This window comes from Urocampus carinirostris, chromosome 13 (genome assembly GCF_059441175.1).
Source record: "Urocampus carinirostris isolate Australia breed hairy pipefish chromosome 13, RoL_Ucar_1.0, whole genome shotgun sequence".
NCBI classification, from domain to species: domain Eukaryota; kingdom Metazoa; phylum Chordata; class Actinopteri; order Syngnathiformes; family Syngnathidae; genus Urocampus; species Urocampus carinirostris.
The window spans coordinates 3,663,589-3,690,703 of NC_142361.1; the positions used below are offsets into that span (position 1 = coordinate 3,663,589).

Consider the following 27,115-nt stretch of genomic DNA (forward strand, 5'->3'; position numbering starts at 1 on the left):
CTCTATCAAGAAATAGTGCTTCACCAGTCTGCACACAAACAAGGCAAAATATATCATAAATCAAGAATACATATGAGACCTGAAAATAAGACATTATATTCAATATGAGGATTTGATGTCAACTTCTCCAGCCAAACAAATGCCAACATGTGGTCAGATGTAGAGCCATGATGTCACTTGGCATCATCATAAACGTCACAGCGTATTTAAAAATCTGGATATGCTGTTAATGTTAGCGTGGAAAGTGTTCTGATATATGACTATTTGGGGCTTTGTTGATTTCATATTTATTTTAAGGTTTTTGTTAGAATTTGTACACAACATTTAACGGAGGGAAGGAGCCCCACAGAACCTTTGTTTAACCTGTGCATTCGATGCGCGAAGTTTGAACATCACCAGAGAATATAAAGAAGGCATTTGACAGCGTATGACAAGCCGCCTTGTGAGCGAACATGCGAAAGTACAACATGGGCCAGAAACTAGTTCAGACTATTAATCAGCTTTACGCCAATGCAAAAAGTGTGCTACTGATCAGTGGTACAACTGGAGCTTGGTTGAAAACCAAAGTCGTGTGACACAAGGCTGTATTCTCTTTTCAACATCTTCCTGGAGAAGATCATGACTGAAGCCCTGGACAAACATGAAGGTACAGTCAGCATTGGGTGACATAACATCATTAACCTATCGCGGGACTGGCAGCAGAAGAATAGGACTTTAGAGGTCTGTTCAATTGTCAGGACAAAGTATCAAACCGGTATGGGATGGAAAGCAGCACAAAAAAAAATATAATAATGACGGACAACCCCCAAGGTATAACCACGAACATCACCATCACCCATAGCTTGAACGGGACACAAAATTTAAATATCTTGGAGCTGACATATGAGAAGGGGATCAAAGCCAAAAATCATGGCCAGGATAGCTCAAGCACAGCCGCACTTGCCAGACTTATACCAATCTGGAGGGTCAAGATTATAGCAGCGAAATAAAATATCAGACTCATGCAAGCGCTGGTTACTTCCATCTTCCTCTATGCTTGCGAGACATGGACTCTCACAGCAAAGCTGTAAACCGTGAAGCAACATGATTGAAAAGTAAATTCCGCCTGTTTTGAATGGGCAACAGAAGCGCTATCCAGTAACTCATGAAACTCTTAAATTATAGAGGAAAAATATATGTATGTTTGCCTTTTTTTTTTTTTTCAAAAATAGAAGATATATTCTTTAAAAAAACGCTGCTGCAATTTATAGATAAAAACTTGAATTGATTTGTTTTTATGAACACTCCTTTTCTGTTTCTTATTGCAGAAACAGCAATAATGTTCCTGAAACAAAATGACCCGGGGCATGCTTAATGATCCAAACGTCTTTGATACAAAACAGAACCAAACATGAAAAGCATTATTACATTAATAAAACATTATCATTATGACATGTAGAAGAATGTCCTTACTTTGATTTTTTATATTGGATTAACTGAACAGCTCTGTTTCAATCTAGACAAAACAAGTCCTTTGTTCTTATCAAAAACAAGAACCCATTCAAAAAGGGACTAAACAGTTGATGCGATTATACTGTATTAACTGCTTTGCATATAAAAGTAAAATGTCTTCTTGCAGCTGTATGGAAACCTTAAGTCCCAACGGAGAGGTTCGACTAAAAGTTAAGGTCAGACCTAACCCAGTCTGGACACGCCAAACCGGCACGGGCCGAACCAATTTGCTTGATTTGCAGGCCAGAGCCTGATGCAAACCAGGAATTTACTACTGCAATTTTGTTTTTGACGTGAATACTTTTATTTTGTGTCAGCTTTTGGTTAAGTGGAAACTTTGAATAACTAGATACAGAAAAATGTTAGATCATTTAGCACTTAGAATCAAAAATCCCCAAAGTTTTGAACGTAAACAATCTTAGCTTAATGTATGGTCTTAAATAAATAAATAAATGATAAATAAATAAACAATAAACAACAGCTTGCACACCCCGACGGAGCTTTTATCTTCGCCGGCGACTTTAATCAGGCATGCTTGAGTACTGTACTTCTCAAATTCATTCAATACGTGGACTGTGCACCCGGGGGGGGGGGGGAAACACTGGACTGTGTGTACAATTACATCAAAAATGCTTACAGAGCTTCCCCCCTCCCACACCTAGCTGAATCCGATCATCTATGTCGGTCCCTCAGGCCCTCATAAACCCCACCTGGAGACAAACAAAGCCTGTAACAAGAACAATACAAACGTGGCCTGAGGGAGCTCTCTCTCAGCTGCAGGACTGTTTTCACCGGACTTGCTGGGAGGTATTTGAACATCATGACCTCCAGGAATTCACTGACACTGTATTATCCTATATTCGACACTATATGGAAAACATCACAGTAAATAAAAAAATCAGGGTCTACCCAAACCAAAAACCCTGGATGTCCAGCGGACCCTCCTCAAACACCGCAACACCGCCTTCAGGTCTGGAGACAAGGCTCTTTACAGCATGGCCAGGGCTGACCTGAAGAGAGGCACTGAGGATGCAAAGGCAGCCTGCATGACGAGTATCGAGCACCTCGCTGGAAATGACTCGAGGAGGATGTGGCAGGGTCTACAACACATCACAAACTTCAGAGGCAACATGCTGGAGACTGTTGGGGCTGATGCTTCACTAGCTGTGGATCTTAATCAGTTCTTTGCTCGCTTTGAAGCTGGAAGGCCACAAACAGTCACACCACACCCACCAACAACCAGCAGTAACACACCGACACTACAAGAGCATGAAGTAAGGTGTGTGCTGAAAACTGTTAACCCAAGGAAGGCAGCTGGCCCGGATGGAGTACCAGGCAGGGTACTCAGGGACTGTGCCGATCCGCTGGCTGGGGTCTTCACCACAATCTTCAAGCAGTCCCTGTCACAGGCTACCGTCCCACCCTGCTTCAAAACCTCCACCATCATTCCCATCCCCAAGAAGTCAGCAGATGCTGGTGGACCCAAGTGTGTTGTGAGGGTCTGATAGGAATGTCTACCAGAATCTCCCATCGAAAAGAGTTTTGATTCCTACCTTCGGCAGAACTTCCCCATGTCCAAAGGGTGGCTGGGGACATTGAGTCGGGATGGACCATGTTCTAATTGAAGCTATGGCCATAAGGTCATCGGTTACCGCCGCGGCGGCAACCGACATATTGGTGGTCAAGCTGAAGGGGTCTGATCGGTCCTTCCTGGCATGTGGGACTCCAGAAACAGCATTGGCCAGCTAAGAGGAATATGGTTCCGGTGGTCACTGAGGCAAAAACCTGGAAGAACTAGTGAGTGACTAAAACTAACTACTTTTTTTAAGTAACGTGGGAGGAGTTTGGGAAGGCCTTGGAAGGAGACTTACAGATGGCCTCTAGAAAGCGGCGGCGTGACACTAACAAATGTGTGGGGATGGGGCTCTTTTGACCTCGACCCAGGACGTTGTGAAACGGGAGGGAGGTTACTTTGAAGACTACCTCAATTACACTGACACGTCTTCTTGTGAGAAGGCAGAGTCTGGAGACTACAAGACGTGGTTCCTTAACTCTGGGATTGGTGTTAATGAGGTGGTTATAAAGGTCCTCTGTTGGGTACAATTAGTCAAATGTCTCATTGAACAAGAAGGAGCAGAAGAGGGTTCAAGAGGCACGGGTGGAAGAGCCGACAAGTGTATTTTTTCTTTTTTACATTTGTTTCCATTTTTGTCTCCCGTCCTTTTTTTAAGTCATTCTGTGCATAATATTGTATATTATTGGTAATGTAGCAATTAAAGCAACAAAAAAACACCTTAAGAGCTGTTTGGGACACGAAAGAGCCAAAGGTAAAACAATTTTCTAAAAATAGTAGGGATTCCAATCTCTTCAAGTAAACTCCGGTCAAAGACCTCACCGCGGTATTTTGTATTTCCTCAGAAAATGTCAAATTCTTTGACACACAACTTATTTTTAAAGTAATGAAATAGTTACTTTCCCCGGTAATTACCTACTTTGACTATAGAGGAATTCAGTTACTATCATATTTAGTTTTTGGAAGAAGTAGTGAGTAATTAAAACTAACTATTATTTTAAAGTAACGTTCCCAACACAGTAAATGATTCATTGAAGCCTGAGTCTACAATTAAAGGGACCTGAAGCAAAAAAATCAAACAGTTTGTGTCAGATGGAAGGAAGACTGAGATCACATGCACTCGTTTCTTGGTTTTTATTGGAAGGAAGGAATGACAAGACGTGATTCTTCGATCCGTTGTTTGACGGATTGACGAAGCTTGACAGGCGGGTGAAGGCTTGGCGGGAATGGTCGTGGACAGGCGTAATCGTCGTGTTGTTGGTCGGGGCTGGAGAAGAAGGGCGCCGTCGTGTTCGGAAGAGTGATCAGGAGTCAGACGGGCAGGGTAGGTCGTAAGCAAATTCCGAAACGGTTCGGCAACGGAGATCAAGTAGAAAAAAACAGGAGGCAGGCAAAGAGTCGGAGGTACGGGGTTTCTGAGCAGATGGCAACAGGTAGCATAGTATAATCAGACAGCTTGTTTCCGGAAGCTGAGGATTTAAATGGATCAGCTGTCCTGGCTGTTGGCGCCAAATCCTGAGCACAGGTGTTCCCGATCCGGGTGATTGTGACAGTTTGGGAAGTTCTACAAAGAATGTGCTTGTGTTTAGTGTATTTTGTTGTTTGTTCAATAAAGCCATTGAAGTGGCACAAGCGACTGTCGGTCGAAAGAAAAACAATAAGCATCAGTAGCGATTACATTCACACTATTGTAGAGTTCTCTTATTAGCCACTGTTGGGAATAACGCCATTATAAACAACCCTGTTACGTAACGGCGTTATTGTTTCAGTAACGTGGTAAACTAACTACAGTAATTCTGTTGTTTTTCCAGTAATGGGGTAATTGAACTTATTATTTTTTTTGCTAATAACCCCGTTACCGTTGCTGACGGTCAATAGCGTTACATTACTTTGATTTGTACAAAGCAGCCTGTTGTCTCATGTGAGGGTATGTTAGAGTGTGCATTCTACCTGTGCATAAGGAAAATAAGCAGGACATCCTCGGTCAGTCTTTTGGCATATTTATTCATCGGCAACACGCAAATGTGAACACGGCTGTCATTCAACCTAACACAGCAGCCATCTACAAGAACACATAACAATGCGGTGCACACGTAATGATGTCATTCAATGGAGAACTTCCTACTGTAATACTGATACACAATACTAAATTTTTCCCTTGCCCGGACGCAGGTTACCAGGGCCCCCTTCTAGAGCCAGGCCTGGAGGTGGGGTCCGCTGGCGAGCACTTTGCTCACGGGGACCGGCCGGGCACAGCCCGAAGGGACGACGTGGGTCCCTCTTCCCATGGGCTCACCACCTGTAGGAGGGGCTACAGGGGTCGGGTGCGTACAAAGCTGGGTAGCGGCCAAGGGAAGGGTCCTTGGCGCGATGATCCCCGGCTACATAAACTGGCTTTTGGGACATGGAATGTTACCTCTCTGGCAGGGAAGGATCCCGAGTTGGTGTGTGAGGTTGAGAAGTTCCGACTAGATATAGTCAGACTCACCTTCACGCACGGCTTGGGCTCTGGTACCAGTCCTCTCGAGATGGGTTAGACTCTCTTCCAATGACCTCACATGGACTGTCGATGCTACTGATATTCTAAAGTCAGCCAGACAAAGGCTCTACTTCCTTCGTCAACTCAAATCATTCGGAGTCCGTCAATCCATTCTAGTCAATTTTTATCGTGCTATCATTGAATCCATTTTATCTAGTTCAATCACAGTTTGGTTTGGTCGTGTCAATCAGAAAGAATTGTCAAAAATGGAATCAGTAGTGAGGACGGCAGAGGAAATAGTAGTTACTGGCCTCCCGTCCCTGCAAAATATCTACCTCAATCGAACTAGAAAACGGACAATAAAAATTATAGACGATCCCAGTCACCCTGCTTGCAGGTACTTTGATTACCTGCCGTCAGGTCGCCGTCTTTGCTCCATTGCGAGCAAGACTTCACGTCTTAAAGAGAGTTTTTACCCTTCCGCTATATGTATGTTCAACGGGAATTGATTTAGGTTATCATGTATTATTATTTTGCCAACGGCGTTCCTCCGACCTATTCTACTCCAGTCTTGTTATTTACATATTCTTTATTTTTAAACTATTCTATACAAATACCTTGTATTATACACCACAATATCTTTTTTACTCTATTCTTTTTGTTCTTTTAAATCTATTATTTTATCATTATTGAGTGTTTGCGTGTCAAATGATTTCTTGTATGTCTTCCTCAGTGACAGACCCCAATCAGTGCGGATAGGTCAGAACAACTCAGATGTCATCTACCTCAGCACGGGCTCCCCCCAAGGCTGTGTCCTGAGCCCCTTGCTGTTCACCTTGATGACACACGACTGCGTCCCTAGGTCCGCCACAAACCACATCGTGAAGTATGCTGACGACACAACAGTGGTGGGCCTCATCAGGGACGACAACGACCTGGCCTACAGAGAGGAGGTGGAGCAGTTGGTGGGCTGGTGCAGGGACAACAGCCTGGTCCTGAATGTTGACAAAACTAAAGAGATAATTGTCGACTTTAGGAAAAACCAGCCCAACCATGCCCCACTTTGCATCAACAACAAGGCTGTGGAGGTTGTCAGCAGTATCAAGTTCCTAGGGGTGCACATTACAAACAAACTCACCTGGTCCGTGAACACTGCATCACTGGTTAAGAGGGCACAGCAGCGCCTGTACTTCCTGCGGAGGATGAGGAGAGCCCACCTGCCCCGACCTTCCCTCATCGCATTCTACAGGGGCACCATAGAGAGTATCCTGACCAATTGTATCTCTGTGTGGTGTGGAGGCTGCAGCGCTACCGACTGGGGTAGTGTGAGGAGGGTAACGAAGACAGCAGAGAAAATAATCGGGACTACACTTCCCTCCATTCAGGACATTGGCCAGAAGCGCTGCCTATCCCATGCTAAGAACATTATCGGGGACCCCTCTCACCCCCATCATGGACTGTTCACTCTGCTAGCCTCTGGAAAGAGGTACTGCAGTGTGCGGTGCAGGACCACCAGGTTCCGCAGTAGTCTAGTCCCCCTGGCCATTAGACTGTTAAATGGTCAATCTAACATATAGTTAACCTAAATCTAAACGGCTGCTAATCTGACTTTTTGCACTACTGGCAGTTCTTTATAGCTTGCCACTCCTTGCACATTTGCTCTCTGCACTATTGTACTTACAGCGTTATTGTTACAGTGTTAATGTTACTGTTTACCTGACTTGTTAACCTGACTGCCCATTTTGCACATCTGGTTAGCTACTCCTCTTGCACTATCGGCACTATGGTAAAATACTATACGTAGCCATAATACAATACAACTTTTACTTATATCTGTACATTCAAGGAAACTGTGCGGGTCAGATGTATCGACATTTCGTTCTGTATACACGTGTACTAGAATGACAATAAAGTAGATCTGAATCTGAATCTGAATCTGAATATATCATATTTATGGTTTATACTGGCTGAATAAATAAATACAATACAATACTCTGGAGTTGCCCGTGGTGAGAGGCATAGAGCCAGTGTGGGCATATTAGTTGCTCCGTGGATCAGCGCCTGTACGATGGGGTTCACCCAAGTGGACAAGAGGGTAGCCTCCCTCCGCCTTCGGGTGGGGGGACCGGTCCTGACTGATGTTTGTGCTTATGCACCAAATAGCAGTTCAGAGTACCCACCCTTCTTGGAGTCCTTGGAGGGTGTGCTTGAGAGCGCGCCCCCTGAGGACCCCTTTGTACTGCTGGGAGACTTCAATGCTCACGTGGGCAATGACAGTGAGACTTGGAGGGGCGTGATTGGGAAGAACGGCCCCCGCTGACCTAAACCCGAGTGGTGTATCATTATTGGACTTCTGTGCCCATCATAGTTTGTCCATAACGAACACAATGTTCAGACATAAGGGTGTCCATATGTGCACCCCCAGGACACCGTAGTTCGATGTTTCGTCGGACCTGCGGCCGCATGTTCTGGAGATTTGGGTGAAGAGAGGGGCGAAGCTGTCGACTGATCACCACCTGGTGGTGAGTTGGCTTTGATGGTGGGGGAAGATGCCGGTCCGACCCGGCAGACTCAAGCGTGTTGTGATGGTCTGTTCGGAACGGCTAGCGGAATCTCCTGTCAGAAGAAGTTTCAATTCACACCTCCAGCAGAACTTTACCAATGGCCTGAGGGAAGCAGGGGACATTGAGTCCAAGTGGACCATGTTACACGCCTCCATTGTTGAGGCGGCTGATCGGAGCTGTGGCCGTAAGGTAGTCGGTGCCTGCCACGGTGGCAACCGTCAGACCCGTTGGTGGTCACCGGTGGTGAAGGATGCCATCAAGCTGAAGAAAGAGTCTTATCGGGCCTTCCTGGCCCGAGGGACTCTGGAAGCAGCTGGCAGGTATCGGTTGGCCAAGCGGATTGCGGTTTCGACGGTTGCCAAGGCAAAAACTCAGGCACGGGAGGAGTTTGGCGAGGCCATGGAAGCTGAGTCCCGAACGGCTTCGAGAAAATTCTGGTCCACCATTCGGCGTCTTAGGGGGGGAAGCAGTATGCCATTGATACTGTGTATAGTGGCGATGGGGCGCTGTTGACCTCAACCAGGGACGTTGTGAATTGGTGGGCGAAATACTTCCATGACCTCCTCAATTCCACCGGCACGTCTTCCTCTGGGGAAGCAGAGCCGGAGGACTCTGAGTTGGGCTCTCGTATCTCTAGGTTTGAAGTCACTGAGGTGTTCAAAAAACTCCTCGGTGGCAGGGCCCCGGGTGTCGATGAGATCCGCCCGGAGTTCATTAAGGCTCTGGATGTATTGGGCATGTCATGGTTGACACGCCTCTGCAACATCGCGTGGACATCGCGGACAGTGCCTCTGGACTGGCAGACTAGGGTGGTGGTCCCCTTCTTTAAGAAGGGGGACCGGAGAGTGTGTTCCAACTACAGGGGAACCACACTTCTCAGCCTGCCTGGTAAGGTCTATTCAGGGGTACTGGAGAGGAGGGTCCACCAGGAGGTCGAAACTCGGATTCAGGAGGGACAGTGTGGTTTTCGTCCTGGCCGTAGAACACTGGACCAGCTCTGCACACACTGCATGGTCCTTGGTCCACATTGCCGGCAGTAAGTCGGATTTGTTTCCAGTGAGGGTTGGACCCCGCCAGGGCTGCCCTTTGTCACCGATTCTGTTCATAACTTTTATGGACAGAATTTCTAGGCGCAGCCTCGGTGGGTATGGAGTCCGGTTTGGGGGCCTCAGTATTGCGTCACTGCTTTTTGCAGATGACGCAGGGCTGTTGGCTTCCTCAGGCCGTGACCTTCAGCTCACGCTGGAGCGATTCGCAGCCAAGTGTTAAGCGGCCGGGATGAGGATCAGCACCTCTAGGTCCGAGACATAGTACTCAGCCGGAAAAGGGTGGCATGCTCCCTCCGGGCTGAGGATGAGATCTTGCCCCAAGTGGAGGAGTTCAAGTATCCCGGGGTCTTGTTCACGAGTGAGGGTAGGATGGAACAGGAAATTGACAGACGGATCGGTGCAGCGTCTGTTCTGGTCCGTCGTGGTGAAGAGGGAGCTGAGCCGAAAGACAAATCTCTCGATCTACCGGTTGATCTACGTTCCGTCCCTCACCTATGGTCATGAACTGTGGGTTATGACCGAAAGAACACAATCCCGGGTACGAGTGGCCGAAATGGGTTTCCTCCGCAGGGTGTCTGGGTTTTCCTTTAGAGATAAGGTGAGAAACTCAGTGATCTGTGTAGAGCCACTGCTCCTCTGCATTGAGAGGAGCCAGTTGAGGTGGTTCCTTCATCTGATAAGCATGCGTCCTGGACGTCTCCCCCGAGAGGTGTTCCGGGCATGTTCCACCGGCAGGAGACCCCGGGGGCAACCCAGGACACGCTGGAAAGACTATTTATCCAGGCTCGCCTCGGCATCCCGTCGGATGAGCTGGAGGAGGTGGCTGGCGGTAGGGACGTCTGGGCTTCGCTTTTAAGGCTGCTGCCCCCGTGACCCAACCCCAGATAAGCGGAAGACAATGGATGGATGGATGGATGGATGGACGTTAGCATATGTCTACTTGAGCAGTTGTCTGACTAGAGATTGTGATTTGTTCTATTGAGTGAAACTCAATGTATATTGTTTTACAATTGACTTTTGTCTTGAACAAATTACTTTTAGTATAGTAGGCTATGTCATCTTGACCAGTTGTCTCAAGTTGTGAGAGTTATATTTAATTTATTACACTCACTTTAGATTGTTTACTGCTGATTGTTATTTTATGATATTGTTTACTGTTTATTTTGGTTACACTTCAAGTGTAGGATTAATCTGTTGCTGGTGAGGTGCAATAAGTATGTATGACAAGGTTCTATAGCACTACTATTTGTGTCACGATTACCCATTGTCCTCACCTGGGCCCGCTCGTTTGGCTGCTGCTTGTTGCCTGATTGGTTTCACTCCTATTTAAAGTCATTGCTCTCATTCACCTTTTTGTCAGTCCATCAACGAACCTCTGCACATGCAAGACTTGCATTTTGACTGTCCATTATCGTGCTCGTGTATCCAGTATCCGATATCCATCCTGTCCGTCCCATCCTGTCCGGTATCCTGCTTGTGTATCCAGTATCCGGTATTGATCCCTTCTCTCCCGTCCAGTTCGGTATCTTTCTCCGGTATTGATCCCGTCTGTCCCGTCCTGTCCGGTATCTTGCTCATGTATCCAGTATCCGGTATCGATCCCGTCTGTCCTGTCCGGTATCCTGCTCGTGTATCCAGTATCTGGTATCGATCCCGTCTGTCCTGTACTGTCCGGTATCCTACTCGTTTATCCAGTATCCGGTATCGATCCCGTCTGTCCCGTCCTGTCCGGTATCTTGCTTGTGTAACCAGTATCCGGTATCGATCCTGTCCGTCCCGTCCTGTCCGGTATCCTGCTCGTGTATTCAGTATCCGGTATCGATCCCGTCTGTCCCGTCCTGTTCGGTATCTTGCTCGTGCATCCTGTATCTTGTATCGATCCTGTCTGTCCTGGCCGGTTTCGATTTTGTCTGTCCCTGCCTTCCTGTTTTCCCGTGCCTGACTTCTGCGTCTCACTTCTTCTGCCCAGCGATCTCCGAATCGCTGGCGTTTTTGTTCCCGCGCATGACTGCTCCGTTTCCGTAAAATAAAGCCTGTTGTGAAAACGTTATGCGTTTGGGTCCACCGTCTGTTCGGGTTCTGACAATCTGTCTGTTCTTCTCTATTCAACTGACTCGAATATTGCTCAGACAATTTTAAGTTCTTTAAAATACAACAACTTATTTTTAAAGTAACGTAAATAGTTCATTTCCTTGGTAATGTATAGTTACTTTTACTATAAAGTACTTCAGTTACTAACTCGTCACACAAAATTCTTTAAAGTAACGTGCCCAACACTGACTGCAAGTGGAGAGCCTGTCTTTTAATAAAGCAGGCGAGGCGCAAATAGAGCAATAAATTCCAGTCCTAGTTGACCTGGTCACTTGACAGCAGGAAAAAGTACTACACGTCTTTGAATTTTCAACATGATTTGCAGCGCATATTACTCGCATGAATCGCAGGACAATTATTTTTGATGTCACACCGGGTCCTGGCTGGAAAGCAGGTCGCCTTACTAAAAAATCCATTGGCTAAATGTCTAACATGGGATCTTGAAGAATGTGGCACTACCATGTGCTTGAATGCTCAAACTAAAGCTGGAACAAATTTAAAAATATACATTTTTTTACTCATAATGTAATTTCCCAAATACATTTTAGCCGGGAAACGAATGTCACATCTCCTGTTTTCTTTTCCTTCTTTCTGGATTTGTCCTGCCTCATTTTAGATTTTTTTTAAAGGGACAATGTGTATTATTTAACCGCTAGATGTCGCTGTAGGATGTAATGCAACTGAAAACATGTGCTAACAAGCACAAGAAGGAATACAACTTGAAACAGAGATTCAAAGTGACCAAAACGCACCATTTGACATGTCAGTTTTTTGGGGTCCCCATAGTAGCAAGATGGGAGAGAACCATGACATATCTTTAAGGGTGAGTCTCTTGTTAGGTAAAATAATCATGAATATCCACGTTTATATGTTAGTTTTTGTATTTTTGCTTATTATTTAGATCAATATAGAGGGTTTTTTTATGACTAGACGTTTTTTTTACTACTAGGAGGCGCTAAATAATACACACTGTCCATTTAATCATCAATATTTGTCAAGGTTGTCAACAACACTCTTGTGCCAAACGTAAAACTTTTTATTTGATGACTCAATGTTCTATGTTTTTTGCACATGCTTTTAGGCCAGTTTTACAAATGAAGATTTATGAAAACTATTATGACGTTTTATGGTCATTCAGTGTCATTAAATATTAATTTGAAATGAATATATCAGTACAAGAACATTGAAGTCAAACAGCGTGGAAATATATTATTGTGAAATCCTTTATGTTATTTGAAGAAGTGTTTGAACCAGGGATGGTCGAACATTTCAAGTCACTGGACGCAATGGGTTAAAAAATTGGCACAGGGGCAGGATTGGTCACGGATCTTCTAACTTTGTCTTCCTTTGATGTGTATAAACCATGTGTAGGCAAACTACGGCTCGCAGGCCACATGCGGCCCGTTAGGGTTTCCACGCGTCCCGCCAAATTAAAATGGTCCAAAAAATAAATATGTATATATATATATATATATATATATATATATATATATATATATATATATATATATATATATATAAAGAAATATAACATGTGCATGTCAGCATGTATATTTATTCATAATTTTAAAAATTGAATAGGTCTCCAGGATTGGCCCCTTGGCCAACTTTTTTTAACCCAATGCGGTTTGCAACTCAAAATAGTTGCCAACCTCCGGCCTAAACTCTAGGAGTCTAGTGCAAATATACAGCCTGGCCTCGCCCATTCCTCTGTGGGCCTTTTTTTGCCTTTTACTTGTAAATAATGTTTTTATGATTTTTTTTTTTTTCTTCCATGAGTAAATGGTCTTTACAAGGTATTTTATATGCATTATCTGTTTAAATATTGGTGTAATGTTGGATCATCTATAGTAGGGACGATGACATATCATGCATCTTAAGTTAAATACATCGAATAAACACACAACAAAACTTAAAAAACAGTAAAGTAAAAACCTTGTTTTGAACTACGCATTATATACACACTAAAGAAACAAAAAAAATGTTCAGTAAAAACATTTGAGCCACACATCAACGTAATGGAAATGTTTTTAACAATTGTTTTTAAGATTCTTTTTGTAATCATGATTTTTCCATAAAATTTTTGTTATCCATTTAGGAAACAGTATACCTAGCTTTTACGCACATGTAATATTTTATTTGATGTGTGTCCATAAACAGAATGCTTTATTAAATTGGTTTTGAAACACACAAAGTTTAGGCGAACTATTATATTGTGTAATAATTCATATATCATGATTGTAATAATAAAATGTAATGATAAAGTATATATATGATAAAGTATATATATATATATATATATATATATATATATATATATATATATATATATATATATATATATATATATATATACATATATATATATACATATATATATATATATATATATTGTCACGGTCGCCTTGGTGACCAGTCTGCCCCGCCCTCTGGGCAACAGCTGAAAGCAGTTCCACTAATTGTGGGTCTGCTATTTAAGGCTGCATTGTGGGCTCTGCGGGGCTGGTTCATTACTCATTATTCACAATCCCGGTCGGTTATGCCTTGTCCTGTTTTAGTCTGTTATGCCTTGTCCTGTTGAGTTCGTGCCGGAGGAACTCTGTATTGTTCTGTTTTGCCCCGGAGTATTGGGCGACTTTTATTTTATTAAATAAAACTTATGGATCGTCAACGCATTTGAGTTCTCCCTTCATGCCTCCTGCCTCCGTTCTGGTCCGGTCACCTTCCACGCCACCACGCCTCGTGACAGAATGAACCAGCCAACAATTGAACTCAGCGAACGATCCCAGCGCGACTTGGGGAGAGCTGGAGTGCGCAGTTTGGCAGGCGCCTACTGAGTTGGCCTTCCCTGCCCGTTCGAACCACGGCCCCGCCCGTCGTGGCCCTTGCTGTGCCTCGAATGGGGTCCCAGGAAGAATTGACGCCTGTCTGCCCGACTCCCGTGCCGATTGCCTGCTATTCCCTCTCCCCTGCGTGCAAGTCCGACTCCGACTCCGCTGCCCGTCGGGCCGACTCCGACTCCGCTGCCCGTCGGGCCGACTCCGACTCCGATGCCTGCCTGCCCGACTCCCGTGCCGACTGCCTGCTATTCAGTCTCCCCTGCGTGCCAGTCCGACTCCGCTGCCTGCCAGTCCGACTCCGCTGCCTGCGTGCCAGTCCGACTCCGCTGCCTGCGTGCCAGTCCGACTCCGCTGCCTGCCAGTCCGACTCCGCTGCCTGCGTGCCGGTCCGACTCCGCTGCCTGCGTGCCGGTCCGACTCCGCTGCCTGCCGGTCCGACTCCGCTGCCTGCCGGTCCGACTCCGCTGCGTGCCGGTCCGACTCCGCTGCGTGCCGGTCCGACTCCGCTGCGTGCCGGTCCGACTCCGCTGCGTGCCGGTCCGACTCCGCTGCCTGCGACTCCGACTCCGCTGCCCCTGTTTTGCCGGTTCTGATTTTGACTCTCTCATGCCTTGTCTGTTCCGATTCCGACTCATGTCTTGTCTGTTTTGATTTTGACCCTCTCATGTTTTACCTGCTCTGATTTTGCCTGTCCTGTTTACCTGTTCTGATTTTGCCTGTCCTGTTTACCTGCCCTGATTTTGCCTGTCCTGTTCTCGTCGGTTCTGCCTGTCTGTTATCCCCTGTCCAGTTTGCCCACCAGACCCCCTCCCTGCCGAGCGCCGATTCCGATCCGCCCGACGCAGATGGCGCCTGCCTCTCCCCGTTCCTGCGTGTTCGGAGGAGGGAGCGGGGTTGCCCCAATCGCGAGCGTCAACATTCCGGGGTGTGAGGTTGTAATTTTTTCTTTTTGGGACCTCGGGAGCTGTCCCTTAAGAGGGGGGCTCTGTCACGGTCGCCTTGGAGACCAGTCTGCCCCGCCCTCTGGGCAACAGCTGAAAGCAGTTCCACTAATTGTGGGTCTGCTATTTAAGGCTGCATTGTGGGCTCTGCGGGGCTGGTTCATTACTCATTATTCACAATCCCGGTCGGTTATGCCTTGTCCTGTTGAGTTCGTGCCGGAGGAACTCTGTATTGTTCTGTTTTGCCCCGGAGTATTGGGCGACTTTTATTTTATTAAATAAAACTTATGGATCGTCAACGCATTTGAGTTCTCCCTTCATGCCTCCTGCCTCCGTTCTGGTCCGGTCACCTTCCACGCCACCACGCCTCGTGATATATATATACATATATATATATATATATATATATATATATATATATATATATATATATGTCCCTAAATTTGATAATATACACTGTAAAACTCAAAATACATTACAGCTAGTGCTGAAGTTTTGTTCGCATTAAATTAAATCATCCATCCATCAATTATCTGCACCGCTTATCCTCAGTAGGGTCGCAGGGGTGCTGGAGCCCATCCCAGTTATCTTCGGGCAGTGGGCAGGGGCTATCTTGATCAATAAAATGGAAATATGGGTGGGTGTGGAGCACTGGGGACAAGAGGCGAACCATAATATATTTAATGTATTTTAAAGTAGGAGTTCTATTTTCATATGACAGGCTGCATTGAGGGATGCCGTCAAGCTGAAGAAGGAGTCTTATCGGGCCTTCCTGGCCTGTGGGACTCTGGAAGCAGCTGGCAGGTATTGGCTGGCCAAGCGGAATGCGGCTTTGGCGGTTGCCGAGGCAAAAACTCGGGCATGGGAGGAGTTTGGCGAGGCCATGGAAGCCGACTTCCGAACGGCTTCGAGGAAATTCTGGTCCACCATCCGACGTCTTAGGGGGAGGAAGCGGTGTGCCATCGACACTGTGTATAGTGCCGATGGGGCGCTGCTGACCTCGACCCGGGACGTTGTGAATCGGTGGGCGGAGTACTTCGAAGACCTCCTCAATTCCACCGGCACGTCTTCCTCTGGGGAAGCAGAGCCTGAGGACTCTGGGTTGGGCTCTCGTATCACTGGGGTTGAAGTCACCGAGGTTGTCAAAAAACTCCTCGGTGGCAGGGCCCCGGGGGTCGATGAGATCCGCCCAGACTTCATTAAGGCTCTGGATGTTGTGGGCGTGTCATGGTTGACGCGCCTCTGCAACATCGCGTGGACATCGGGGACAGTGCCTCTGGACTGGCAGACTGGGGTGGTGGTTCCCGTCTTTAAGAAGGGGGACCGGAGAGTGTGTTCCAACTACAGGGGAATCACACTTCTCAGCCTCCCTGGTAAGGTCTATTCAGGGGTACTGGAGAGGAGGGTCCGCCAGGAAGTCGAATCTCGGATTCAGGAGGAACAGTGCGGTTTTCGTCCTGGCCGTGGAACACTGGACCAGCTCTATACACTCTTCAGGGTCTTTGAGGGTGCATGGGAGTTTGCCTGTCCGGCCTACATGTGTTTTGTGGACTTGGAGAAGGCATTCGACCGTGTTCCTCGGGAGGCCCTGTGGGGGGTGCTTCGGGAGTATGGGGTACCGCACAGTCTTATCCGGGCTGTGCGGTCCCTGTATGCCCGGTGCCAGAGTCTGGTCCGCATTGCCGGCAATAAGTCGGATTCGTTCCCGGTGAGGGTTGGGCTCCGCCAGGGCTGCCCTTTGTCACCGATTCTGTTCATAACTTTTATGGACAGAATTTCTAGGCGCAGCCTTGGCGGGGATGGAGTCCGGTTTGGGGGCCTCAGCATTGCGTCACTGCTTTTTGCAGATGACGTGGTGCTGTTGGCTTCCTCAGCCCGTGATCTTCAGCTCTCGCTGGAGCGATTCGCAACCGATTGTGAAGCGGCCGGGATGGGGATCAGCACCTCCAAGTCCGAGGCCATGGTTCTCAGTCGGAAAAGGGTGGTATGCTCCCTCCGTGTCGGGGAGGAGGTCTTGCCCCAAGTGGAGGAGTTCAAGTATCTTGGGGTCTTGTTCACGAGTGAGGGTAGGATGGAACGGGAGATCGACAGACGGGTCGGTCCAGCGTCTGCCGTCATTCGGACCCTGTACCGGTCTGTCGTGGTGAAGAGGGAGCTGAGCCGAAAGGCAAAGCTCTCGATCTACCGGTCGATCTACGTTCCTACCCTCACCTATGGTCATGAACTTTGGGTCATGACCGAAAGAACTCGATCCCAGATACAAGCGGCCGAAATGAGTTTCCTCCGCAGGGTGGCTGGGTTCTCCCTTAGAGATAGGGTGAGAAGCTCAGTCATCCGGGAGGGACTCTGAGTAGAGCCACTGCTCCTCCGAGTTGAGAGGAGCCAGTTGAGGTGGCTCGGGCATCTAATAAGGATGCCTCCTGGACGCCTCCCTCGGGAGGTGTTCCGGGCATGTCCCACCGGCAGGAGGCCCCGGGGGCGGCCCAGGACACGTTGGAGAGACTATGTCTCTCGGCTGGCTTGGGAACGCCTCGGGGTCCCGTCGGATGAGCTGGAGGAAGTGGCTGGGGATAGGGACGTCTGGGCTTCCCTTTTAACGCTGCTGCCCCCGCGACCCGACCTCGGATAAGCGGAAGACAATGGATGGATGGATGGATGGAAGGCTGCATTAATCAGGCTGGCGAGCCGGATGTGGCCCACGGGCTGTAGTTTTCCCACCCCTGGTTAAAACAGTCAAGGGGACTTGACCAAGATAAGCTTTTTCTTTGTGTTTTACTGTTTTGTAAAGTTGTTGTTTTGGACAATAAGAGGGAAAAAAATGATCAATGATTAAAACAAAAAAAAGGATTAATGATGTCACACTTGTATGTGGATATAAAAGCGTTGTACATATGTATTAAATCATGGTTAGGGTCACTTAGTTTAACAACTTCACCTGTTTTTGATGTCATTACTCATGCAACAGTACTAAAACGGCCCATTACCTGGCCCTGTAAAACTTGTTAAAGTTTAACAACCCTCACGCACGCGCTTCAGAAGCCTCACTTAGCTGTTTGCTTTGAGTTGTGCATTAGGGCTGGGCAATGCTGGGAATGATCGATCCGATCCAAATAAATACAGGATAATATCAATTGATACATGGGTGTAACCAGCACCCAAATTCACGCCAAACTGGCAACCACCCCCCCCACCCCAAAAAAAATTGTATTCCTAGTACTATATATATATATATATATATATATATATATATATATATATATATATATATATATGGGCAGCATGGCGCCGCAGTGGTTAGCGCGTGTGCGGCACAGTTCTGAGGTCGTGGGAACCTCCTGCGTGGGTTCAAATCCAGCTACCGGCCTTACTGTGCGGAGTTTGTATGACCTCCCCGTGCTTGCGTGGGTTTCCTCCGGGCACTCCGGTTTCCTCCCACATTCCAAAGACATGCATTTCAGGTGAATTGGCTGGTCCAAATTGTCCCTGGGTGTGAATGAGCGAGTGAGTTGTCTGTCCCCGTGTGCCCTGCGATTGGCTGCCAACCAGTTCAGGGTGTCTCCTGCCCACTGCCAGATGATTGCTGGGCTGGGCTCCAGCCCCCCCGTGACCCTAATAAGGATAAGCGGTACAGCTGATGAGATGAGATGAGATGCGATATATATATATATATATATATATATATATATATATATATATATATATATATATATATATATATATATATATATATATATATATATATATGTATGTGTATATATGTATGTACGTGTGTATGTATGTGTATATGTGTATGTATGTGTGTATACATATGAATGTATACGTATGTAAATATATATATGAAATAGCATTTTTAAACTCTCCTTTCCTATACAATAAAGAGGATAGGCTTAAATCTAATGGAACACGCTAGCTCTAATAATAAAAAAATAACAAAAACGTGAACAACACAGTGTCAGAAATACTCCAGTCTTGAAATGTTTCAGTCCATTTGATTCCTAGCACCACTCCTCTTTTGCTCGGCTCCGGTCACTTATAGCATAGCAGCAGAGTCTGTGGAGGCTCCGGTGCAGCAGAGAGTATGCTATTATGGAAGCCCAAGAGTGCCATAATTTAATTTTAAAAAAAGAACATTCAATTAAGCAAAACGGCCTTAAAGCCCCAGTGCGTAGGATTTGACCACTGGATGGCACTGTTTTGTAAAAGAAAAACATGCAACAATTCAACTTGGCGGCGATTTAAGAAGGGATTCCACTTGGTAAAAGCAAAGAAAAATCTCTTCCTTTGATTTTTATTTTTATTTTTTTAAATAAACAGCAGCGGCAGCAGGGGCAGCAGCGGCAGCAGAAGCCTCTTTTTTCCGGCACTAACAGTTCTTTGCCAAGGTAACACCGGAAATTGCTTTCTTTCCATGTGATTGCGTGAAAATGTCTTGCTTTTTTTACAATGTATTTTTATTATCACTGTACATTACGGCTAACTGACACAGTGAAGTCTTTTTTGAACTATCCTACAAATTTACTACAACAGAAATACTACAGCAATCCTACCAAAAGCGCCCCTCTAGGGATCAAGAGGTCGCAGGTTCGATTCCCGGCTCCTCTGTGTTATATGTCGAAGTGTCCTTGGGCAAGACGCTGAATCCCTAATGCCCCCAGTAGCAGGTAGTTGCCTTGCATGGCTGACGCTGCTATCGGTTAGTTAGTGTGTATAAGGGAAAAGTGTGAAGCACATTGTAAAGCGCTTTGGGAGGTCTTCATTGACTTGAAAAGTGCTATAGAAATGCAGACCTTTTACATTTAAATATTAACATTTGGTATCATTGTTTGGGTATTTTCGCCTATAGTATTCAATTCATTGTTGTTCTTTTTTACTGAATGAAAGTTTTTTTGTACCACTAGGAGTCAGTAAATGTTACACACAGTCCCTCTAAAACAAACACTCAATTAAACCGCTTCAAAACGAACATTCAGTTGATAAAAACGGCTATTTAAAGTAAGGAGCCTTTCGTAAAATATATTAATTAAACTGTTATAATAATTGAACTTTACATGTTATACCACTTTAAGTGTATTGGAAAAAATGTTTTTAACCAGCCAGACACTCTGGGCGCTCAGCACCCCTAAAGCTCTTAACCTAAAATCGCCCCTGTTACATATTATTTTAAAGTCTGCATGCATTCCTGTGCGCTTCCCCACGGCGCTTGTTCGTCCTTGTGACTTACACAGAATGTCCGAAAAATCAACAGAATTTCGAAGACTGAATCGAATTTCCATTGTTTTAATGTGAATTAAGCAAAAATAAGTAGCGGGTGAAACAAAATTGTTTTCTCCGTAACCTGACTAAAACAACAAAACGGAAAACTTCAGCGTAATTAACTTAACTTATTTTTAAAATGTATCGCTTTTATATAAAATAAACGAATAGAAGTCAGATGAGAACGTGTTAATGATAAAAACAAAGGTAATTTTGCGATTGTATCGGAATAGGCAACCATGTAATATTTTCAACGTTTTGTTGGTTTTGTTAAATTAAATTAATTTGTCTTCATAATCATTGCTTTCAACGTAGAGGGAAAAAAGGTATTGAGACTTAAAGAGAAAAACTAGATAAAACGGAGAAATATTGACAAAGTAGTGCTTAGAGACTGGCGCAAGTTATAAAAATAGTGCAATGAAAAGTAGTGCAAAAACCATTAGTGGTGAAGCCCGCGTGGAAGATACAGTCTCTGAGCTTTGATTTTGATTTTATTGTGGAACTCTGTTCGTAAGGCGCTTTGAAAATACCTTGAACTTAACAAATGCTTTTAGGAATAATTTTCAACATTATTATTGTTATTGTATGGATTTTGCTCCAACGAATCAGAATAATATCGGTATTTTTTTCAGAGGGAAACAATATTAAAAGCACATTATAGCACTATATTGACAGCAATAAAAGGAATTATTTTGTTTGAATGTGAATTTATTTGGTTGTGCAAAAACACCATAAATGCCCGTAATCAATTCCAATATAATTTTTGATCTAATCACTTACGGAGAGGTGGGGGTGCAATATCAAGAGGTCACTATGGCCCTATATTGACCTGAATAAAATGAATTATTTGTATTTTTTAACTCCTGACCTTATCAATTACGCAAAACACCCAGAATGCTCGTAATAAATTCCAATATTGTTTTTCTTTACATATATGTAGCAACTCCTGCCTGTAAAAACTGAAACTTCAGTAATTAAATGCTAAAATTCCATACACACGTTCCCCCACTCATTATCTTCGTACTAGTTGTTTTTTTCACTTAACTTTGTCACAAATGTATTAAATAATTGCAACAGCAGACCTATATTGACGGTAACGAAATTAATTATTTTGTCTATCTTTTTAACTCCTAACCTTCTAAATAACCTTATTTTCTGCGTAAAACATTCAAAATACCCTAAATAAGTTCCGATATTTATTTTTGGTGTAATCCTTTGAATTATAAGCAACTATAGCCAGAATAAACGAATTGCAACTTTAGTAACCAAATGCTAAATGTTCATATATTTTGTACAAATGTCTTTGCTCATTATCTGTGTGCAAGCTATTTTCAAACTCACCGTAGTTCCAAATGTATAAGATAATCGTCACTGTAGCCCTCCCTATATTGATGGTGATGATAGGAATTAGTTTATTTTATTCTTTTAACTCCTTACTTCTACTTTGTTTGCATAAAATCCCCACAAATACACGTATTGAATTTAAATATTTGTGTTTGATGTCTTAGCTTTATTTTTAAGAGATGTAGCAACCAAGCGAGAAAAGTCATTGCAACTTACAATTAAATGGTAAATTTTCTTTTATCTGTGTTGTCCCCTTGAAATGAAAATAATGTAGTCATTTTCAAAAAAGAAAATACTATACTGGAGAATAATTAGTATGGTATATTTACAGCGAGAAGCCGGTTAAAAAAAGACCGTGAATGTAAATACTACATTTTAAACATTACGTAGTATTAAGACGTGGAATGGTAGACATAGCCATATGTAACTTGGAAGTCTTGGGAGGCCTACCAATAAATCAACAATTTAAGTCCTTATACACAAAAACAAAGATGATGGTAATTTATTATATCCTGTATTCACGCCATGTAGTTGAAGGATATAGGGTATTTACTTTTATCTTATACCATAAAAAGAAAACATACGTGGACAAACCAATAGACTATTTTTTTTCAATTACAAAGTGTATCAAATTTTACAGTTATTGAGAATCCTTGTTTCTAAATAAATCAAAACAATAACAGGGTACCACATCTGCACAATCATCCCTGCTCATTATCTGGATGATGGTAATTTACTACATCCTGTATTCATGCCATGTAATTGAAGGATATAAAGGTATTTACTTTTACCTTACCGTAAAAAGGAATCATACACAGACAAGCCAATAGACTAATGATTTCACTTTCAATTACTAAGTGTATAGAATTTTTTTTTCTATAGTTATTGTAAATTCTCGTTTCTAAATAAATCAAAATAATGACAGGGTACCACATCTGCACAATTGTCCCTGTTCATTATCGGTATACTGTCTATTTTTTCCACTAACCTTGCACGTTGAAGTTCCATCCTCAAAAATAACTTGCGTGTTGTTTGTGCGTGAGTGTGAGTTCGTGACTGCAGACATCTGCACCCCTTGCAGCGGCTTTTTTTGTTGTCTCCTTTTTATTTTGATACTCTTTGACCGCAAAGTCCCATAAATGACACCCTTTTCCCATTACCCCAGCACTTCAACGACTTTGAACCAAATCCACACAAACTGTGCAGCAGACAGTTTAGTGTACAAGGAATTCTTGCAAGCATGCAAGCAAGAAAATAGCGGAGTGGAAAGGGTCTACTACTTGCAAGTGCAATAAATTTCCTTTAAAGAAATCCACAGGATCTACCCTATCCAGAATGCATGTTGTACAGAGATTTAAAATGATATTGATGTTACGATGTACATTTTGTTCTGCTGCCCCTGAAACTGTAACGCGTTGATTTTGGCAATGTCCCGTGGTGAGAAAATTCTGGTCTGAAATTTAAATTTATTTTGCGGAAAATAATTACAGTGAGTTTAAGTCTTTTGGAAATATATTTTGTTTGGAATATTTGACCCAGTTAAATTCAAATCAAAGCCAAAAAACGTTTATTGTCAATCTTATTATTATTTTAGCGATTCTTCATTCATAAGTGCAAATTCACTGACATAATTGTTTGTCATTACTTTTCAAAGGGAAATAAAACTATCTATTCTGTCAATCAAGCTGTACCAAAACCAAAAGGCAATTAAAACTAATAATATTTGTAAACATTTTAGTATTTTTATGTTGATATATAGGTTTTGTTTTAAATATAGTACATTCAAGTAACAAGGGCGGTTAGGCAATTTAATTGAAAATATCAAGATTGTTTTTTTTACTATTGCAACGTTTATTATCATGCATGAAGCATTATCTTTTTGATGGCTTATCGGTTATATTTTATCAATTTGTTTATTTCAGATAAAACAAATTAACATTGTCAAACTCGATTTTTATTTTGTTTTGTACGCCTAATCTAAGATGGCTTTCTTTTCTCATTCTTATTCAATTTTTGTCAAAAGAGAAATGATTCATCTACTGTTAGGTGTGTATCAGCAAAGAATAGAATATAATTTACTTTTATTGTCATTCTTTGTAACCATGCACACAGAACAAAATGTCGATACACCTGACCCGTACAGTTAAACTTAAAGTTAAATTTAAATTTAAAGTTAAAGTTAAAGTTAAAGTTAAAGTTAAAGTTAAAGTTAAAGGTGTTTTATATTTTAAAGTACTGTTCTGCACTATACAACTGCCGCTGTGTATATGCACATATTTATTATACATATTAACAGATTGTTTTTATTTATGTTTTATCTATTTACTAATGTACATATTTTTAGATTCGCTTCCTTTCTATCTATCCATCTATCTATCTATCTATCTATCTATCTATCTATCTATCTATCTATCTATCTATCTATCTATCTATCTATCTATCTATCTATCTGTCTATCTGTCTATCTATCTATCTATCTATCTATCTATCTATCTATCTATCTATCTATCTATCTATCTATCTGTCTGTCTGTCTGTCTGTCTGTCTGTCTGTCTGTCTGTCTGTCTGTCTGTCTGTCTGTCTGTCTATCCATGCATCCATCAATCCATCCATCCATCCATCCATCCATCCATTTATCTATCAAATTTAAAGCACATGATTGCATCCCCACTTTTGTCGATAAAAAAATACAATTGAGTCAATTTACAACCACACCTATTTTATTGTTATTATTATTATTATTGTTGTTGTTGTTATTGTTCTTCTTCTTCTTCTTCTCCTCATTATTATTATTATTATTATTATTATTATTATTATTATTATTATTATTATTATTATTATTATTATTATTATTATTATTATTATTATTATTATTATTATTATTATTATTATTATTATTATTATTATGTGCAAAGCATAATAACAGGATCTAGAGTTTAACCTAGAGATCCAGCTAAGTGTATATTCCAGATATATTTTTAGACGTTTTTGCCCTTCACCGCGCAGTCATGTTCATGCAAATGAGTTTGAAAGTGGCCGTGCGTGTTCCAGGGTGGTAAAATATGTTAAATATGTCTCTACAGTAGACCGCTCTTAATTCACCGACTACAAGGGCCATAAAGGAGAGCTACAGGGGTGTGCAGCTTAATGTCTCTGCTGAAATAATGAGGATCTCTGCGCATATTTTAACATGCGTAATAGTTTGCTGCAAATATGCAGTGATTTGCATCAAAATTGAATGTATTTGGTTGAGATCTGCTGTTTTATTATAGAGCTGCGGAAGTGTGTGTCTGTGTTAAGGTGTTAGAATTGGTGGTAAAACAAATGACTCTGACACACAAAAAAGTTTGGGGTTATTTTAGGTTAATTTGATGCAACACAAAATCGGATGTGTGTTTGACGTTTTTCTTTTTTACGACGTCTATAACTCCTCACCGTGCAGAGGAAGCATGCGCATCGCCATTAAAAAGCTCAGGACCCTGTATACATCGAGATACATTCATTCATAATAATATTCTGCACTATATGCAAGGCATACAAAGTACCTATGTGTGTGTATAGCATTGCTTTAGTGTCATTTGTGGACGATTAACTGGCAAACCAGTGTCACTTTAACTAAAAAAAAACGCCAGGACGCGCTAATAGGATTTTATGGAAGAGGCTGGGTCTGCTATGAATTTTACCATAAAGGACAATGACACGTGTGTTATATCACCTCCATTAGCAGTTGTAATACAATTATGGACAGTGTGAAAAGCTGCACAGTTGGTTAAATGAAACGGTGGTTCCCAAATAGAGTGTACATTCAGGTCAATATAGCCATTTACGTATCAGTCGGCGGATTTTACAATCAAATAGCTCTATCTAGTGGTAATAATGTGTACCAAAAGACTTCCTGTCCTTTCTCTTGTTTTTCCTTTTCTCGTTTTGTCCCCTTATTTTCTTTTTCTTTTCCTTTTCTTTTTTTATATTTTACTTTTCTGGAAGGGAGGAGCCCTCCAATTTCGTTTAGCTCTACTTGTATACAATAAAGGCCAATCAATCATTCATTCATTCATTCATTCATTCATTCATTTTCCCTTTTCTCTAATTTATTTTCTTCATTATTCCCCTATTTTTTGCTTTATTTTCTTTTTATTTTCTTTCTACCTCTTTTTTCCTGTATTTTCCCTCGTTTTACTTTTTCTTATTTCCTTTTTACTTCATTTTTTTTTTGTTCTTTCTTTTTCATTTTCTTTCGCCTATATTGTGTTTCCTTTTTTATTTTTTCATGCAAAAAGTTGAATAAAAATTGAAAAGATAAGGGTGCTTTATGGTCACTTTGATTCTCTGAAGTTTGTATTCTCTTGATTTTTAGCACTCATTTTTTGTTCCACAACAGAGCACAACAACATATACAGTAGCAGTCAAATCATACATAACATCCCTTTAGGCCGGGGGTCTTAAAGTATCTTACTGAAGGGCATGATTGGCCCTCACAACGAGAGTTTGAGACCACTGGATTAGGTAGGTAGGTAGGTAGGTAGGTAGGTAGGTAGGTAGGTAGGTAGGTAGGTAGGTAGGTAGGTAGGTAGGTAGGTAGGTAGGTAGGTAGGTAGGTAGGTAGGTAGGTAGAAAGAATAGTACTGTCTTTAATGTCATTGATTACAGATTAGATGGGGCACTCAAGGGAAAACATGTAAAAATAATTTAAAGAGAAAATAAAACTGTCAGAAAAATGGGTAAAATATTTACAACATAGTGCCCATAATGTGGTTCCGTAGTGCAGTAGTAAGCACATTCGCCTAACACACAAAAGGTCCCCAGTTCCAGACTGGGTGGAAACATTTGTTGGCCTGTAGAGGGCCACCAGGCCGTACTTGCCCAATGCACACCACAGGAAATGGTGCCCCTATGGCCCTAGAGGGTAAGGGATCCACCCAACCATCCACAGTGCTTATAATAAAAGTGCAATGAAAAAGTAGTGCACCATTATAGTAGTGCAATAACATTCGGTTCATGGTTCTCGGAACCTTTTACCGCATGGGTCATTGGGGCACCAATGAGGACGCAACTCTGAACAGCCTACTCCACTGTTGACAATCCCTGGCCTGTTCTTGGGTCGTGGCAAATTTAGCACAAGTCCTTTCCTTAATGTTGTCAATCCAGTTCTTTTTTGGCCTTCCTCTCCACCTTCCCCTCATACTTTGCCCTGGAGAATGCTGGTCATTCCTGATGATCTTGTGACGTGACCATACCACGGAACTTGCCATCTGGGCATAGTTGACATCAGTTCTTCGTAGGGTCCAATGTGCCCTCTCATGGTGTTTGTTTGTTACATGGGCGAAGTAGATGATGCCTAGAAGTTTCCTGTTGCATGTCATCTCCATGGCCTGGAATTTATTTTCCAGTCTACGCTTGCAATAACATGAGCAGCAACTAATAAGTCGTAAGATATACATTTTTACTATATTGCATGCTTTCTTAGGTTTGGTGATGGCCCACACTAAA

General features: G+C 43.0%; 1 pseudogene; it reads left to right on the forward strand.

Annotated features, from left to right (window-relative positions):
- Positions 1-3,399: 3,399 nt before the first annotated feature.
- On the forward strand, positions 3,400-26,840 carry LOC148353513 (uncharacterized; annotated as a pseudogene).
- Positions 26,841-27,115: the final 275 nt, after the last annotated feature.